At 42.9% G+C, this 16,261-nt stretch overlaps 1 long non-coding RNA gene across 7 annotated transcripts in view; it reads left to right on the top strand.

Annotated features, from left to right (window-relative positions):
* The window catches only part of LOC103791807 (uncharacterized), a 159,974-nt gene that overhangs the window by 36,783 nt on the left and 106,930 nt on the right, over positions 1–16,261 (top strand). The gene's annotated exons all lie outside the window — the stretch shown is intronic.

Below are 16,261 nucleotides of genomic sequence, written 5' to 3'. Positions count from 1 at the left end.
GTACGCAAAGATCTTTGAGATTACCCCTCCCTCATGCTTCGGACCTGATGATGGGTGCTCAAATATTGATCATATGTGGGGTTGCTTCTTCCTTTGCTTGTTTTTGTCCTGGGCACATATATAGCATTTGCTAGGGCACAAGAGCATGATTTTGCTGCCAATTCTGTTTTCTGAAACTGAACTTTGTGCTGCCACTGCTGGGCGTTCCTACTAAATCTCAGCAGTTCTCCTGGATACAAGAACAGGAAATATCTCCATTCCTCCACATGCCATCACCTCTTTGCATTCATTACTTCTCCACCATAATCTCAGATGTCTCTTTCCTTCAAACTCTACCCCAAGCCTGAATGGCTTTGTGTTTAGACGGATGCAATCTTCATCCTGGCTTTTTTTTTTTTTATGCTTCCAGAAAGCTAGCAGCTAGTAGCAAAAAATTATCCGTATCCATCTTTGTTTTAATCATCTCAGATAAGCACAAAATCCCTTTCAGTTTTCTGTCTAGGCTTCCAATTTGTTTTCCTTTCACTATGCCTCTCTCCTCCCTACCAAATTTAAGTTGTTTGGCACATATTCTCATCCTTATTATTTTCATCTTCGGCATATATTTATATAATTTTGTATTCACTCTGGCAAACCACCTTGAGAACTGTGAACAAATAAAGCAAACATAGGGTCCGAACTGGGGAGAGATTTTTCCTTTTTCCATTATCTGGTCGATCCTTCCTAGCACTAGAGAACTGAACACAGCTTTACTGTAATAGGAAACAGCACCAGGAGGGGTAAGTCTTTACCCTACAAATCTTCATTTTTTTCCTTATTGCAAAATAATTGTCATATTAATCATTTATGCAGCTTATCAAATATTTCTGGCTCTGTGCCTTCTGATGCACAAAAGAGGATTGTACCTCCTGGCCCCTTTTTGGTTGGATGAAGCCATGTGATGAATTCTGGCCAATGACTTGTGAGTGGAAGTAATGTAATTTCTCAGTCAGTGCATTTAATTGCCAGAATAAGACTCTAGTTTCTGTCCTCTCTTGGAGATGATGGTGGTGACTTCTAAGATGGTGATCTGGGTCACTGATGGTGGCCTGGGTTACTGAGTTACTCTGGGGTGCAGAGTCTTTTGGCAACCTGTGGTAGATATGCAAAATGAGTGAGAAACTCTCATTTTTGCTACTGAGATTTTTGGGTTATTTATCACTGCAGCATAACCTAGCCTATATTCAGGTCATCTCTTTCTGTGATAATTACTTGAGAACAGGACCTCAGGCAAATAAGGATTTGGATGGATGTAAAGAACTAACCTAAGTTAGATGCCAGAATGGTCTGTGCTGGTCGTGGGAGGCCTAAGGATGACACTAGAAAGGGGGAAAGGGCTGCAAATGGAAGAAGCAGAAGGACTCTGAAGGCAAAATGAAAAAGCAGCTAGTGTTTATCTAAGATTGGTACTGTGGTCTCAGACAGCTTCTCCATGGTGACAGAAAGGAGATTTAGTAATCTCTGTCTAACACTTGGCCTAATCCTAGACGCCTCCTAGCTGGGGGTCACATTTGGTCAGGAGGGAACTTCTATGGTGCCAGGAAGGCAAGGCCAGAGGTGCCTCTGCCTCTGTTTCATAACCTCCAAAGGGGACAGTTGACATGACTCATTTTCCCGGCTCTATTGTGGTTATTCAAATAGTGACCACAGGCAATGTCTGTGAGCAGCTGCTACAAGGTCAGGAGAACTCACCAAGGCCTGATGCTGTTTCAGTACCACAGCATGTCAAAGGAATGATTCCCAGCTTCCTGTAGACACCATTAGCTAAATTGCAGTATCTGCTTCTCGTTATTTTTGCCAAGGTCATTTTTTCTTGCATTGAACCTTGAAGGAAGGACAAGGAGAGAAGTTAGTGCCTTCTGCCTCCCTCTCCTTTGGCGTGAGGTCTGGAAAAGAAGCCTGCTGTTTAGAAAGTTGCTTTGTTTTTAATTGGAATGAAGAGGCTTGAGAGAACCTCTACTTTTTGCTTGTGTTATGATTTTGTGACAGTGGGAAGTCAATCTTAGAGCATTTACAGCTCTCCCGAGCTGTCAGTAACTCAGAGACTTCAACTCCGATTAAAACCTACGACTAAAAAAAATTACCATAATCCAGTGACAGGCATGAAGAGAAAGCCACAATAATACTGATAACAACGTGCCAGTTAAGAGGCTATTATGTTTCGTGCTGTACTACAGCATAGAGAAATCGCCTCAGAGTTGCCACTGATAGAACCAGTGCCTTGTTAACAGATGTGACCTGGTCCATGCAGAGCCTGTCTCAGATGCTTACCTGTATATACCTGTGGGAGGAAAAAGGAGAAGGTTTGTCCACCTAGAATAATTTGTTTGCTGCAAGTTCTGTCGTTGGCAGGAAATGGAAGCTACAAACCAGTGTGGTTATCAGCAGGGAATGGGATCGAAGTTTCAATCCGACAAGTCCAATGATTGCCTGAACCACACTGAAAACTACACTGAAAACTCTCTTCACGGTCCTCAAAGACACTCTGTGTTGTCTCTTTTGTCACCAGAACTGTCCTTCTCTCCATAGTCATCCAAGAAACTTCTTTGACATTCTACCTTGACTTTGGAAACTGAGTAGTAATACCACATACTCTGATCTCATTTTCTTGGGGACTCTGTAGGGAACTCAAGCTGTTTGATGTTCGATAAGCTCATCTGAGTTAAGTTGTTAATGCAGCTAAGCCCTTCTGACTCATCTATTTGCATCTTAACAGGTAACTTTCAGCTTGAAGGCCAAGGTGTTACTACTTAGAATTTAGGGCACAGAAGGCTGGTGTGTATCGGCAGTGATATTTGAGAGCATGAGTCAGTTTGGGGGACACATTAGGTCACACCAGGTAAGTAGCATATTCCTTTGGCTATAGATGCCGGGGGAGTGATACAGCCTTCTATTGGCATTCTGGGACTCTGAATCTCTTCAGCTCTTTAGAATCCGTTCAGATTTCCCCTCTTCCAGTCACCCTTTCTTTAAGGAAATGGAATGAATTGCTTACTGGCCTTCCCTCCGAACTTACTGTACATAGGTACGGTACACATAATCTGGATATACTTGGAGGAATGCACATACAACTGTCATTTAAGCAGCATAGGCAGTCACATATCATAGTTCTGTATGACTGAATAACAATAGTTACTCCACTACCAGCCTAGTAAGCCCTTCTGAGAAAACAAGTTGCTCTTTTGGAATAGAGATTTCAGGTCTAAGAAGCCTCTCTATTTAGCAACTGTAGATATTAATCAAAGACTGCACTGTGCTTGAACTGAGCATGGAAAGGACCCTGTGTGTGTTTCAGTCATACATGCACACACATGCAAAAATACACACAAAGCAGCCTCTAGCAGGAAGTCATATTATGTTAAAAACAAATAACTCTGGATAGGTGGAAACAGGTACCACGTATTTGAAGGGAAATTTGACAAACAAGTGTCAAAAGTCAAAAGTCTTAAAAACGTGCATATGCAGGGCCAGGTGCGGTGGCTCACACCTGTAATCCCACCATTTTGGGAGGCCGAGGCGGGTGGATCACTTGAGGTCAGGAGTTTGCCAGCAGCCTGGCCGGCATGGTGAAACCCTGCCTCCACTGAAAATACCAAAATGACTTGGATGTGGTGGTGTGCTACTCAGGAGGCTGAGGCAGAGAATCGCTTGAACCTGAGAGGTGGAGGTTGCAGTGAGCTGAGATTGCGCCACTGCACTCCAGCCTGAGTGACAGAGTGACTCTGTCTAAAAACAAAACAAACAAACAGAAAACAAGAGTGCATATCCTTTGAGCCAGCAATTCTACATTGAGGAATTTATCCTTAAGTTTTAATCAGAGATGCTCACAAAGAATTATGTATTAGTACAGATGATGATGTTCATCAAAGCACTTTCAGTAACAAAATATTAGAAATAATTCACATAATAACAAATGGAGGATCCATAAATGGCTCTTGTATTTATAAACTGGGAAACTAAAGTTTAGCCACTAAAGTTCCTTTCTTAGGACAACAATTTAATGGCATGGTAAAATGCTCACAACCTACTGATAGATTTAAAATTAGGTTGTAAGAGATAGTGAGTTTAATCTAAGTTTTTTAAAATCTATATAATATGCATGGAAGAAAGACTAGAAAGACACACACCAAAGTGTTGACAGTGGTTATCTCTGAGTGCTTAAATGAGGGATTTTAAATTTCTTCTTTATATTTAAAAGTGTCAGTGAGAATTATTACTATTATATTTAGAAAAAGGTGATTAAAAATATAAAACTCACTTGTTCAAAAATTCCGAGCCTAGCAAAGATCCTTGGGACAGATTAGGAAAAGTTCTGGTTTTGGATCAGAGTTAAAACTGGGTTGAAATCCCAGTTCTGCCACTTGCTAGTGGCATATTATTTAATCTAAGCCTTAATTTTCACTTCTGAATGATTGGGGACAATAAAACCCACCTCCTGAAATTATCTAGAGGATCAATGGGGAACATTAAGAAATAATAGTTGTTATTTTTAGTGGCACAATGTTCTGGTTTTTCACTTCTGCCTCGACCATCTTAGTTACCTGTGAGAGTCATGCCGGCTATGGATTTGTCCACTCACAGATTAACGTTTTAAAATGTAGATTCAATTATAATTCAGGAATGACAAGGCTAACAGATGAGGGAACGACTGGCCATTGAAAAGATAGTCTGTTACACTTACAGATCCTGAGGGGTGGGGCACACCACACAATGGGGGCCACCTGGAGAAGCACTGAGATCCGTCAGGAGGCAGAGGGAGTTGGGGGGAAATGTAGGTGAGAGGCTTTATTGTGATTTCTGTGAAGGAACAGGCACGCTGGGTAAGCAGGCTTAGGATTGGCTGGTTTTAGTGGCTCTGGGGCACAGAGGCTGTCTCTAATTGCTTGGATCCTGGCCTTGGGGTGGTTAGGGCAGATGGACAGTTATCCAGAGTGTGAGATGGTTGGGGTATAGGCTCCAAATTGGTTGATCTGCATTTGAAAAGGAAGTTCCATGTTTATTATCTCTAGGCATGGGTGTCCCTGGGACGGGCAGTCCCTCCAGGGTCAGCAAGGCCCCAAGATAGCAAAACATCAAAAATACAGGATAAAAAGATGATTAATACAGTTATACATTGGAGTAAATTAGCTATACCACCTTTTGTCATCCTCATAAGGAAAAAGGTCAGACCTTTGATGTATGATACAATCCTTGCAACCTTTATTTGATAGATTCATACTTGTATTTCTTTTTTGGCTATTTCTGTGTAAAAAACCATCCCCAAACTTAGTGAACTAAAACAATAACCAGTTTATTTGCTCATGATTCTGCAATTAGAGCTGAGCCCAACTGGGAGGTTCTTTACTGGCCTTGCCAATGGTCACTCAGATGACTACATTTAGCTAGCTGGACAGCTGTGACCTAGGCTCAGTGGGAATGCTGGCATGGCTGGACCTTAATCTCTTTCTCTCTCTCTTTCTTGTCTTGAGAACTCAGGGACCTGGCCTTCCCCAAATGATCTCTCCAGCAGAGAGGCTGGACATCTTCTATAGCACCTCAGGGCTCCTAAGAATGCAGAAGTAGAAGTTGCCAGGTTTTGTTAAGGCTGAGTCCTGATACGGGTGCAGCATCACTTCCACTGCACTCTCTTGGTTAAAGCAAGTCACAGCCCTAACCCAGAGGGGAGTACATGAGGTCCTGACTTCCAGGAGGTGGGTATACCAGGAGGCGTGTTTCACTGGGGGCCATCAATGTAATGAACTGTCATAGCAAGTGAGACAGAGCATTGATTCTAGCAATTCTTTCAGAGATTCAGAGATCCTTGGAGACAGAACTGTAGAGATCATCTAGCCCAACCCAAAGAGGAAATGGAGGTCCTGATGACTATTGTCCACAAGGGCCTTGTGGGTGCTCTGGATTTTCTCTTAAAGAAGTGACAAGTTAAGGAATCACACATATTTTGTAGAGAAAAAGGTCTTGAAATGATAGTGGCCATTTTCAATGATCAGGCCCCAGAGAACGAGGATATGCTGTATGTTTAGACAAAGTATATACTAGGTCACCTCTGATCAATCACTAGAATGACTTGATAAGAGGACCAAAGTGCCACTTATCTGAATTCTCAGTCAGCCAGATGGGAGGATGTGTCTTTTCCTTTATAGCCTTGTCGTTAAACGGTGTTTTACACATGGACTCAGGGAGGGGAACATCACACACTGGGGCCTGTTGGAGGGTGGGGGGCTAGGGGAGGGATACAGGGGGTGGGGGGTGGGGAGGGATAGCATTAGGAGAAATACCTAATGTAGATGTCAGGGTGATGGATGCAGCAAACCATCATGGCAAGTGTATACCTATGTAACAAACCTGCACATTCTGCACATTTACCCCAGAACTTAAAGTATAATAAATAAATGTGTGAAAAAAAGGTGTTTTGTACCACTGAATAATTTCTCTCCAAAGAAATAAAAGAAATCCTGGGAACCAGTAAGATTCATGACTCCCGCAAAATCCGAAATTTCCTTCAAAGTTTTCCCTTTTCTAAAAAGAAAAGAAAAGTCACTGGATGACCAAGATTGTTCCAAATTCCTAGATTGGTATTTAAGGTTCACGGGGTAGTTTCTTCAGCTGAGGTTTCCGAGCATCTTCTCAGAGAGATGGCGCTGGCTCACACTTTCCCAGCACAGTGCCCCTAGTGGCAGAAGAGAAGGATGCGCGCTGCTGGGCTCTAGTTCTAAATGTACCTGAAAATACGTTTTCTTGGCTTCTCCTCTTAATCTTTAAAATCTATGTTAACCTTTCCTTCTGCTCTATGATACATTCCTAACTGTTTTAAAATAAAATATAACGTTTTACATTGTTCATCACTTACCCCAGGGATAGTCAAGGTTATCCCCGTCTCCCCATCCCTCCTCCTCCCCACCTTGTCCTTCTCCTCCCTTCCCTCTAATTACTGAACATCTTTGAAACACTTGACAAAATCAATCATTGTTTTTATTTTAGGTTATTATTTTCGGCAATTTTTTTTTTTTTTTTTTTTTGAGAGGGAGTTTCGCTCTTGTTACCCAGGCTGGAGTGCAACGGCGCGATCACGGCTCACCGCAGCCTCCGCCTCCTGGGTTCAGGCAATTCTCCTGCCTCAGCCTCCTGAGTAGCTGAGATTACAGGCACGCGCCACTGTGCCCAGCTGATTTTTTGTGTTTTCTAGTAGAGACGGGTTTCACCATGTTAACCAGGATGGTCTGGATCTCTTGACCTCGTGATCCACCCACCTCGGCCTCCCAAAGTGCTGGGATTACAGGGGTGAGCCACAGCGCCCGGCCTCGACAAATATTTTAAATCCCTCCCCTTTGACCTCCGTGGGACGAGTATACAGTTATACACTACATAACAACGTTTTTGTCAATGACAGACCACATATATGATGGTGCTCCCGTAAGATTATAATGAAGCTAAAATGTTCCCAGAACCTAGTGAGGTTGTAGCCGTCAGAATGTTGTAGCACAACACGTTACTCACGTGGTTGTGGTGATTCTGGTGTACACAAACCTACTGTGCTGCCAGCCACATGAATGTCTAGCATATGCAATTATGTACACCTTGTAATACTTGATAATAAGTTATGATACTGGTTTATATATTTACCCTATACTTTCGATTGTTATTTTAACGTGTACTCCTTCTACTTAGAAAAAAGTTAACTGCAGAACAGCCTCAGGCAGTTCCTTCACGAGCTATTCTAGAAGGCATTGTTAGCCTAGGTGATGACAGCTCCATGCTGTTGTTGCTCCTGAAGACCTTCCAGTGGGACAGAATGTGGAGGTGGAAGACAGTGATATTAATGTCCTGACTCTGTGTAGGCCTAAGTTAGCCAGTGTTTGTATCTTAGTTTTTAACAAAAAAGTTTACAATGTAAAAAAAAATCATAATTTTAAAAATAGAAAAATGCTTTTTAAAATAGGATATAAAAATATGTTTTGGACATTGGTACAATGTGTTTGTGTTTTAAGTGTTATTACAAAAGAGTCAAAAAGTTTAAAAATTTTTTAAATGTGTGAAGTCAAAAAGTTACAGTAAGCTGAGGTTAATTTATTATTGAAGGCTATATATTAATTTATTGTTTTCTAGATAAATGTAATGTAGCTTAAGTCTACAGAGTTTATAAAGCCTACCGTCGTGTGCAGTCATGTGCCAGGTCTTCACATTCACTCACCACTCACTCCACTCACTCACCGACTCACAGAGCAACTTCTGGTCCGGCAGGCTCCCTTCACGGTATAAGTGCCCTATACAGGCTCAGCACTTTACATTTTTTATAGTGTATCCCTACTGTAGCTTTTCCATGTTTAGGTATATATATCTAGACCCTCAATACTTAGCATGGTGTTGCAATTGCCTGCAGTATTCAGTACAGCATCATGCTGTATAGGTTTGAAACCTAGGATCAATGGGCTATTCCATATAGCCTTGGAGTATAGTTTGCTATACCATCTTGCTTTATGTAAGTACACTTGTGCTAGGCTGTTCTTGTGTTGCTATGAAGAAATACCTGAGACTGGGTAATTTAATAAGAAAAGAAGTTTAATTGCTCATGGTTTTGCAGGATGTACAGGAAGAATGTGTTAGCATCTGCTCAGTGTCTGGGGAGGCCTCGGGGAGCTTTTACTCATATATTTTTATCAGCTGACTGAACACCTCTAAGCAAATACCCGGCGGCACCTCAAAGTTAAGTGTCCAAAACTGAACTCATTATGTTCTCCACAAAATGTGCTTCTCCTCCTGTATTCCCAATCTTAACACACCCCATGTTAACAACTTTGAAGATATTCACCTCTCCTCATCATTTCCCAAGCCTAGTCACCAAAATCCTGCTGAATATAGCTCTAAAACATACAGAAAAACCTTCTCTAGTCCAGGACCACACCATCTCTTGCTTGGGTTTGGCTTAGCTCAGGTCACTACAACAAAACACCACAGAATGGGAGGTGTAAACAATAGACGTTTATTTCCACAGTTCTGGAGACTGGGAAGTCCAAGATGAAGATGCAGAAAGACTTGCTTCTTGGTGAGGCCTTCTTCCTGGCTTGCAGACAGTGCTTTCTTGCTGTGTCCTCACATGGAGGAGAGAGGATGTTCTGGTACTTTTTCCTCCTCTAATAGGGGCATTCCTCCCATCATGAGAGCCCCAACCACTGTCTTGACTCCTGCTAAACTTTGTTATCTTCCAAAGCCCTGCCTCCTAGTCTCATCAGATCAGGGGTTGGGGCTTCAACATACACACTTGGGAAGATACAAACATTCATTCCGTAACAGGCTTTTACACTGATGTCCTAACAGTCCCTCTCACTTTCAGTCCTTCCTCCCCTCATCTACACAGTTTTCAGATTTTTTTTTTTTTAAATACAGTAATGGCACACTGCTCCCTTGGGTAACTTTTCAATAGCTCCTTGAATTATTTAACCATGACATTTGCAGCAAGGCAGAATCAGGCCCAACCCATCCATTTCATCTCCAATTATTCCTTTCTTCTTCCCACCCTCTCTTCTTTGTTTCTCTTGCTAATACTCTTTCCTCTGTCTCTATTTGTTTGGTAAGGCAGATGATACTCATTTTTTTTCTGGCCCACCTCAAATGTGATAGTTTTTGTGAAGTCACCTCGGCAGACAGAATTAATCATTCTCTTATCTGTGATTTATGGGTCAGTGGTTCTTAACATTGGTTGCATATTAGAACCACCTGGTGTATTAGTTAGAATTCTCCAGAAAAACAGAACCAACAGAATGTAAATATGTAGAAATATATTGGATAGATATTTATAATAAGGAATTGACTCATGCTATTATGGAGGCTGAAAAGTCCCAAAATCTGAAGTAGGCAAGCTGGAGACACAGAACTGATGGCATCGTTCCAATCCAAAGGCCAGAAGGACCAAGACCCAAACAGAGCCAATGTTTCAGTTCAAGTCCAAAGGCAGGAAAAATAAGAAAAAACCCAGTATCTTAACTCAACAATAGTCAGCCAGGAGGAATTCCCTTTTATTCAGGGGAGGATCAGGCTTTTTGTTCTATTCAGGCCTTTTGCTAACTAGAAGAGATCCACTCACATTTGGAGAGAGCAGTCTACTTCACTCAGTGTATTTGAATATTAATCTCACCCCAAAACACCCACGCAGACACACTCAGAAATGTGTGACCAAGTAACTGGGTACCCTAAGGCCAAGTCAAGTTGATATACAATGAATCATTACACTCAGGGAACTGTTAAAATACTGATTCTTCTAGGATCCAACTCAGGGCTTTTGTGGTTTCATTGGTCTGGGGATTTTTCCTGAAGCCAGGAGAAAATTGCCAACTAAGTTTATATATATATATATATATATATATATATATATATATATATATATATGAGATTACATATATATTACATTACATATGTAATTACATTACGTATATACGTTATGTATAAGATATGTATATATGTGTGTGTGTTTGTGTGTGTGTGTGTCTGTGTATAGATGTATATCTTTCAATAGTGTGGGTTCCTTCAAGGCAGAGTCTGGACTGAGCCATGGTTATCTCAACACCTGCCTGCAAATTGAACCACACTGTGGCATAACTGTTATGGGTCGAATTTTGTCCCCCCAAAAATTTGAAGTCCTAACCCCCAGTGCCTCAGAATGTGACGTTTGGAAATAAGGCTGTTGCAGGTATAATTGGTTAAGATGAGGATAATGAATGTAGATAAGAGATGAAATAATGGACTTCTAATTCATCGTGGCCAGTGTTCTTATAAGAGGAGAAGAGATACTGAGACACACAGGGAGAATGCCAGGTGACAATGAAGGCAGAGATTGGAGTTGGTAGCTATATGCCAAAGAAAGCCAAAGGTTTCCAGCAAGCCAGAAGAAGCCAGGAAGAGGCAAGGATCAACTCCCCTATGGGTTTCAGAGGGAGCACGGCCCTGCTGGCACCTTGACCTAGGACTTCTGGCCTCCAGACTGAAGAAGAAAATACACTTCTGTTTTAAGCCACCGAATCGTAGTACCTTGTTAAGACAGCCCTAGGAAACCAACCAAATAACCAATTAGAGTAAAGCTGTGCTTGCAGGAGAGTGGAGAGCACCTAATTTATGGGAAGGTAGAGTGGGATAAACAAGAATTGGTCATTATTTCACTACAGCATGAGGAAAGAGTGTTTTGAGAATATTTTACTTTTGTTTAAGCTTTAATGTTTGGGATCTTCCACATGTTAGTAATCCTGAGACATATAATTGAGTCCCTTGAGTTGAACACCTTTCCAGAAATGATCACCCAAACTAGTAACTGGTCTCATTTCTCAGGCTACCCATAGATCCACTAGAAATTAATAAGCAGGCCCCTGGCTTATCCATTTCTTCTTTCTTCACTAAAGCTTGATCAACTCAGGGTTCATTTGTCAGAGCACATTTCTGGATCTGTAAGATTTGGGATGAGTCAAGGGCTCACCAAGGTCATTGGGAGGCACTGCCTGCCCAGCCATCTGCCCCTCACTCTTTGACGTCTCTTTAAATTAAACACCACAACCCATGGTAAAATTGTTCTCGCTCTATTAATAGCCAACTTGGCTTGTGTTGCACTGAAAATTCGCGGAGGAAGGGTGTCAGAGAGAAGAAAAAGTCAACAGACCCAAGGGCACATTTCTTGGTCAGATGACTCCAGTCTCTGAGGAATCCCAGGAATTCTCTGTGTAAAATCCCTGGTCCTTCTCCCCGGCTTCTCCTGTGACTTCCTTTTCTAAGATCTCATCCACCAAAGTGAACATCCCCTTTTTCCTTCCTCAATATTTTCATGCTTGAATTTGTCTTCGATCAGGAAATTGCTACAAGGCTACTTTAAGAAAAGTATCCAAACCCCTTTCTGTGGACTCATGAAACATTTCTAACTTCATCCACGTCATTACTGAATTAAAATGGAAACCTTCCCCTCCCGATTGTTACTGATGCTTTCCGCAGCTGCGTCATTATAATATTGTAATATAATTTTACAACCGATTGGCCTACAATTTTATTGGGCTGCCACAAACCTCACATCTGCTCCCCGAGATGGGCTCTAGTGGCTTCCTAACTTCTCTCCGCACTGTTTTCTCTAAATTCCCCAACCCGGCCCTGACCGAGTGCTCTTTCCTTCTGCTGAGTGCCACACTTGCATCACCTCCTCACGCTGTCACCACTCCACAGTCAGGAAGTCCCTGCCAAAGCTTCTCGGGCTGGTTTTCACGTTTGACCTTTGCCCATTCTTGACGCACCCACTACTCATGTTCTTCCTGCCCCCTCTCTCTGCACACTGATTTCCTACCCTGTATAGTCCCCAGCTCCCTACCCTGGCCCTCATTACTGGCGGTGTGCCAGCCTTTAAATCCAGTTCCATCCTCGTGCCCCACGGTTTAAAGACAGAGAAGTGTCTGCCTAGGAACAGGGGTTCTTGGTGCTACTAAAGAGGTTCATCTTCTGGGCCCCACCCTTCCATCTTGGAAAAAGTTCCAACTCCAAGTCCTTCATAATGGTGGGGTGGGGCTTTCCCCAGGTGATTCTCCAAAAGACAGATGCAAAATACAGAGGACCTGAGAGTGGAGCTATTCCTGGACTCCTTTTATCTCAGAAACTGGTTTTTATCAGCTTTGATGTTAACCCCAGCATCTGCACAATGTCCTGCTTGCTTGGTTCTCTTCACTGGCAATTCCTAGGGGATAAGAAAAACAGGATGGAAAGGCTAGCACGTTAGCAATGCGCTGGACGTCTAGAATTGCTCTCTTGTACCCAACCCAGGCCACTGCCCCCACTCCCCATGTCTGTGTCTGGGGTTTTGTACAATGTTGCTTCTCAATGTGTGGTCTGGGAATGAGCAGCTTCAGCATCATCAAGGAGCTTGTTAGAAATGCAGAATCCCAGGAAATCAGAATCTCATTTTAGCATGATCTTCAGATAGTTCTTATGTGCACATTGCAGCAGGAGCAGTGGTGTTCCACGTGTGTGTGTGTAGCCGCCCAGGGCAGCGGGAGCCTGCCCAGTTCTCCCAGAGCAGCTGAAGGAACACCCTCAAGAATGTGATAGGCTAAGTGCAGGGTGTTATCAATGTGTCAGCGAGGCAACCTCTTTATGGGGATCATTTAATTAATGTTAATTGCTCTTGGCCTGTTGTGTGACTCTGGCAGGATTTTACAGAAAATCACCATAATCTAAAACCCTATAAAAGAGTCATTGTTTTTAGAGGCCTTGTAACTCATGCCCAGAGACACCTGATACTTGATGCATCGCACAGATGTATAAATAATGCCCACATTTGCATAATCCTCAGAGGCATCAAGGCACTTCATTTTTGGTATGGGCAGGTGCGTCCAGGTGAAGAGCAGCGCTCCTCATATGCTATGATCTGGGTGGCAGTTGGTGAGAATTTGCTTTACAAAGAGAAATGATTTATCCAGTTTTATTACCCAATTCTGTACTTTCATGGATTACATAAATTTTGTCGCCATCAGCCCGGTGGATGTTTAAAGTGGTTTCCACATGGCATGACACCCCATCCCTCCTCCTCTTAGCATCTCGCAGGTCAGGGAGAGGAAGAGGTAGGCTTGAAATAAAAGTAGTGACAGGTGATGACTTACACAAGGTGCGATCCCAGGAAAGCTGGCAGAGGACTGTCCAATGACAGGTGCCTGTGCAAATACAGCTACTAGGTTAGAAGGGAATTATCGGGCTGGGACATGCCTGAATGCACTAACCCCATGTCTGAGGCTACAGTCCTTTGAAGAAAAAAGCATGTTTGCCTTTTTAACATTGGCCTTTACCTCCTTGCCCCTTCCCTCTTTTCTTAAGCTCTCTATTCCCTCCCATTTGAAAGGGACATAAGTGCAGTTTGGACTCATTTACCTTCTGCTTCAATTAAAATACCTTCAAGGGTAACTTATTTTCCATACTTATCCCCCTGAGAGGCATTGGGCCTCTGTCACTCTTCAAGCTTTGAAAAATCATTTCTCAGAGTTATTTTTTCCTAACATAAAGGATATCTTACTTCCAACATTGAAAACAGTCTCTTTCATGAGCCTGGAGATTTCTTTATCCTCACACCTTCCAGCCCTTCCCCAAACCCAGAGCATCATTGGCTTGCTCAAGATGAGACCAGATCCTACTCATCTGCCCTGAGTCATCCTTATTTTGGTTGAGGGCTGACAGTTTCTGGTTTGTTTTTGCGCTTGCTGGTTCTCTTAATCCTCACTAAAATCCTGTAACCTAAACAGGGCAAGTATCTCAGTACCCATTTAACAGATGGAGAAACTAAGGTCAGGAAGCCTTTTTCAGGGAGCAGAGCAGGGGCCGCAATGAAGATGTCAAGCTTCCTGTACAGAGCAATTGTGGCCACTGCTCTGGGTTTTCCACACACTCTAGCTTTTAAGTACCATGGTGGCAGCAGCACCATGTTCGTGGGTCAGTCTCAACAAATGTTCTCTGCTGTGCGGTGGGGCTGCCCTCATTCTATCCAGGGAAGGCCACAGCCATGCACCTCACTGGGTACGGCACTCTCTCTTGAGCTTGGTTCATCATCCTGTGTGGGCATGAGCCACGTGGGTGCTGCTGTAACAGCATTGGAGTCCCTGCAAATCTCCCCCAGTTTTTCCCTGACCAGCCTGCAGCACAAATGCTCTGCTCTTCTCACAGGTCTTTTAGGCTTTGGTAATTGCTCTGGGAGCAATGACCCATTTTTCCACACTGAACAGCATGTGCCATCTGCGGGCTCTCTCGCCCAAATGATTCAAATTCTCTTAAATCTAGTTTCACTGTCACTTGTCATTTGCTCTGCGTCCCAGCCTTGCATTGTCTGTTAATCTGGAGATCTGAATTTCTGTCGTTTTCCTCCTTTCCATCTGTAGATGAGTTGACAAGGATTTGGTGATTCCTAAAAAGGAGAAATTAAAAAAAATGCTTCATTCACTCACTTATTCATTATTGAGCACTTACTTTGCCCAAAGCCCAGTGCTGAATACTGGGGGACAGAAAGCTGGTCAAGGCCAGATAATTCCTGCTGGCCAGCAACAAATACGTCAACAATTCGCCCCACAGTGAACCTGAGCCAAATGAGCAGGAAGGGGTAGCATCACATATTAAACCCCCTCCACATCCCATTAGAATCAAGCTCCTCTCGAAAGGATGGTAAACAGCCTTGTTTGCTGACAAATCCCCAGCACCTAGAAGAATGCTTGGCCTGTGTTGGTGCTAAGTACTGAATTGAGTTTAAATTTACATTATTAACCCAGGCTCTCCACCTTCCCTTATTCACATCTTTGCCGTATGACCAGGCAGCTCCTCTGCTGGAAGAGAATACCTCCCCACTGCTCCACTTTGGGCTCCAATATGTGGCTTGCTTTGACCCACTGGCAGCCAGGAGAAGTATGTGACAATGTGTTAGTTCCAAGTCTGGTCCCCTAACAGCTGTCATGTATTTCCACTCTTTTTTTTTTTTTTTTTTTGGCCTGTGTCACTGCCACAAGAAATGCATGTCTTGGCTAGCCCACTGGTCCAAAGAGGATGAGACAGTCGAGGGGATCCAGACCCACAGACTTGCAGTGCAGAGCCACCTTCCCCAGCCTACCCCAGCCTATGTTAACTCCCTCATCCAACCCACAGATGCAGGAGCAAGTCAGCCAAGATCAGCAGAGCCGCTTCAGCTGAGCCCAGCTGACCCGCAGATGCATGAACATTGTTATTTTAAGATGTGGAGAATTTGGATGGTTTATTATGCAGCACTGCTGTGAAAATAGCTCATTGGTACTGTCTTAATCTGCTACCTGATTTCTTTCAGGGACTGGATCTCTAAGGTACTATTTGCCCTCATGTTTGCTCCAAAACCAGGGGTTAGAAAACTTTGTAAAGGCTCAGACAGCTAATATTCTAGGTTTTGTGGGCCACATACAGTTTCTGTTGCAATCTCTCTCACTCTCTCTTTCTACTTCCCAGACTTTGGTTTGGATTTGGCCCATGAATTGTAATTTGTCCACCCCCATTCTAAACCACTGGAAACATACTCATTGGCAAAGATTTTTATCTAGACTTCAGATTTAAATCAGAATTCCGTCCATTTATTAAAGGCCTACTATAAGCCAGGACTCTTTCAGGCACTTTAAAATTCATTGTCTTATTTTATTGTGTGAAGATTACTTTCCCATCAAGGAAATAAGCACAAGGGGCTTCCATAAAATTATGGTAGACACAAGCTAAT

This window comes from Callithrix jacchus, chromosome 3 (assembly GCF_049354715.1).
Source record: "Callithrix jacchus isolate 240 chromosome 3, calJac240_pri, whole genome shotgun sequence".
In the NCBI taxonomy this organism is placed as follows: Eukaryota; Metazoa; Chordata; class Mammalia; order Primates; family Cebidae; genus Callithrix; species Callithrix jacchus.
This window is presented reverse-complemented; position numbering and strand designations above follow the sequence as displayed.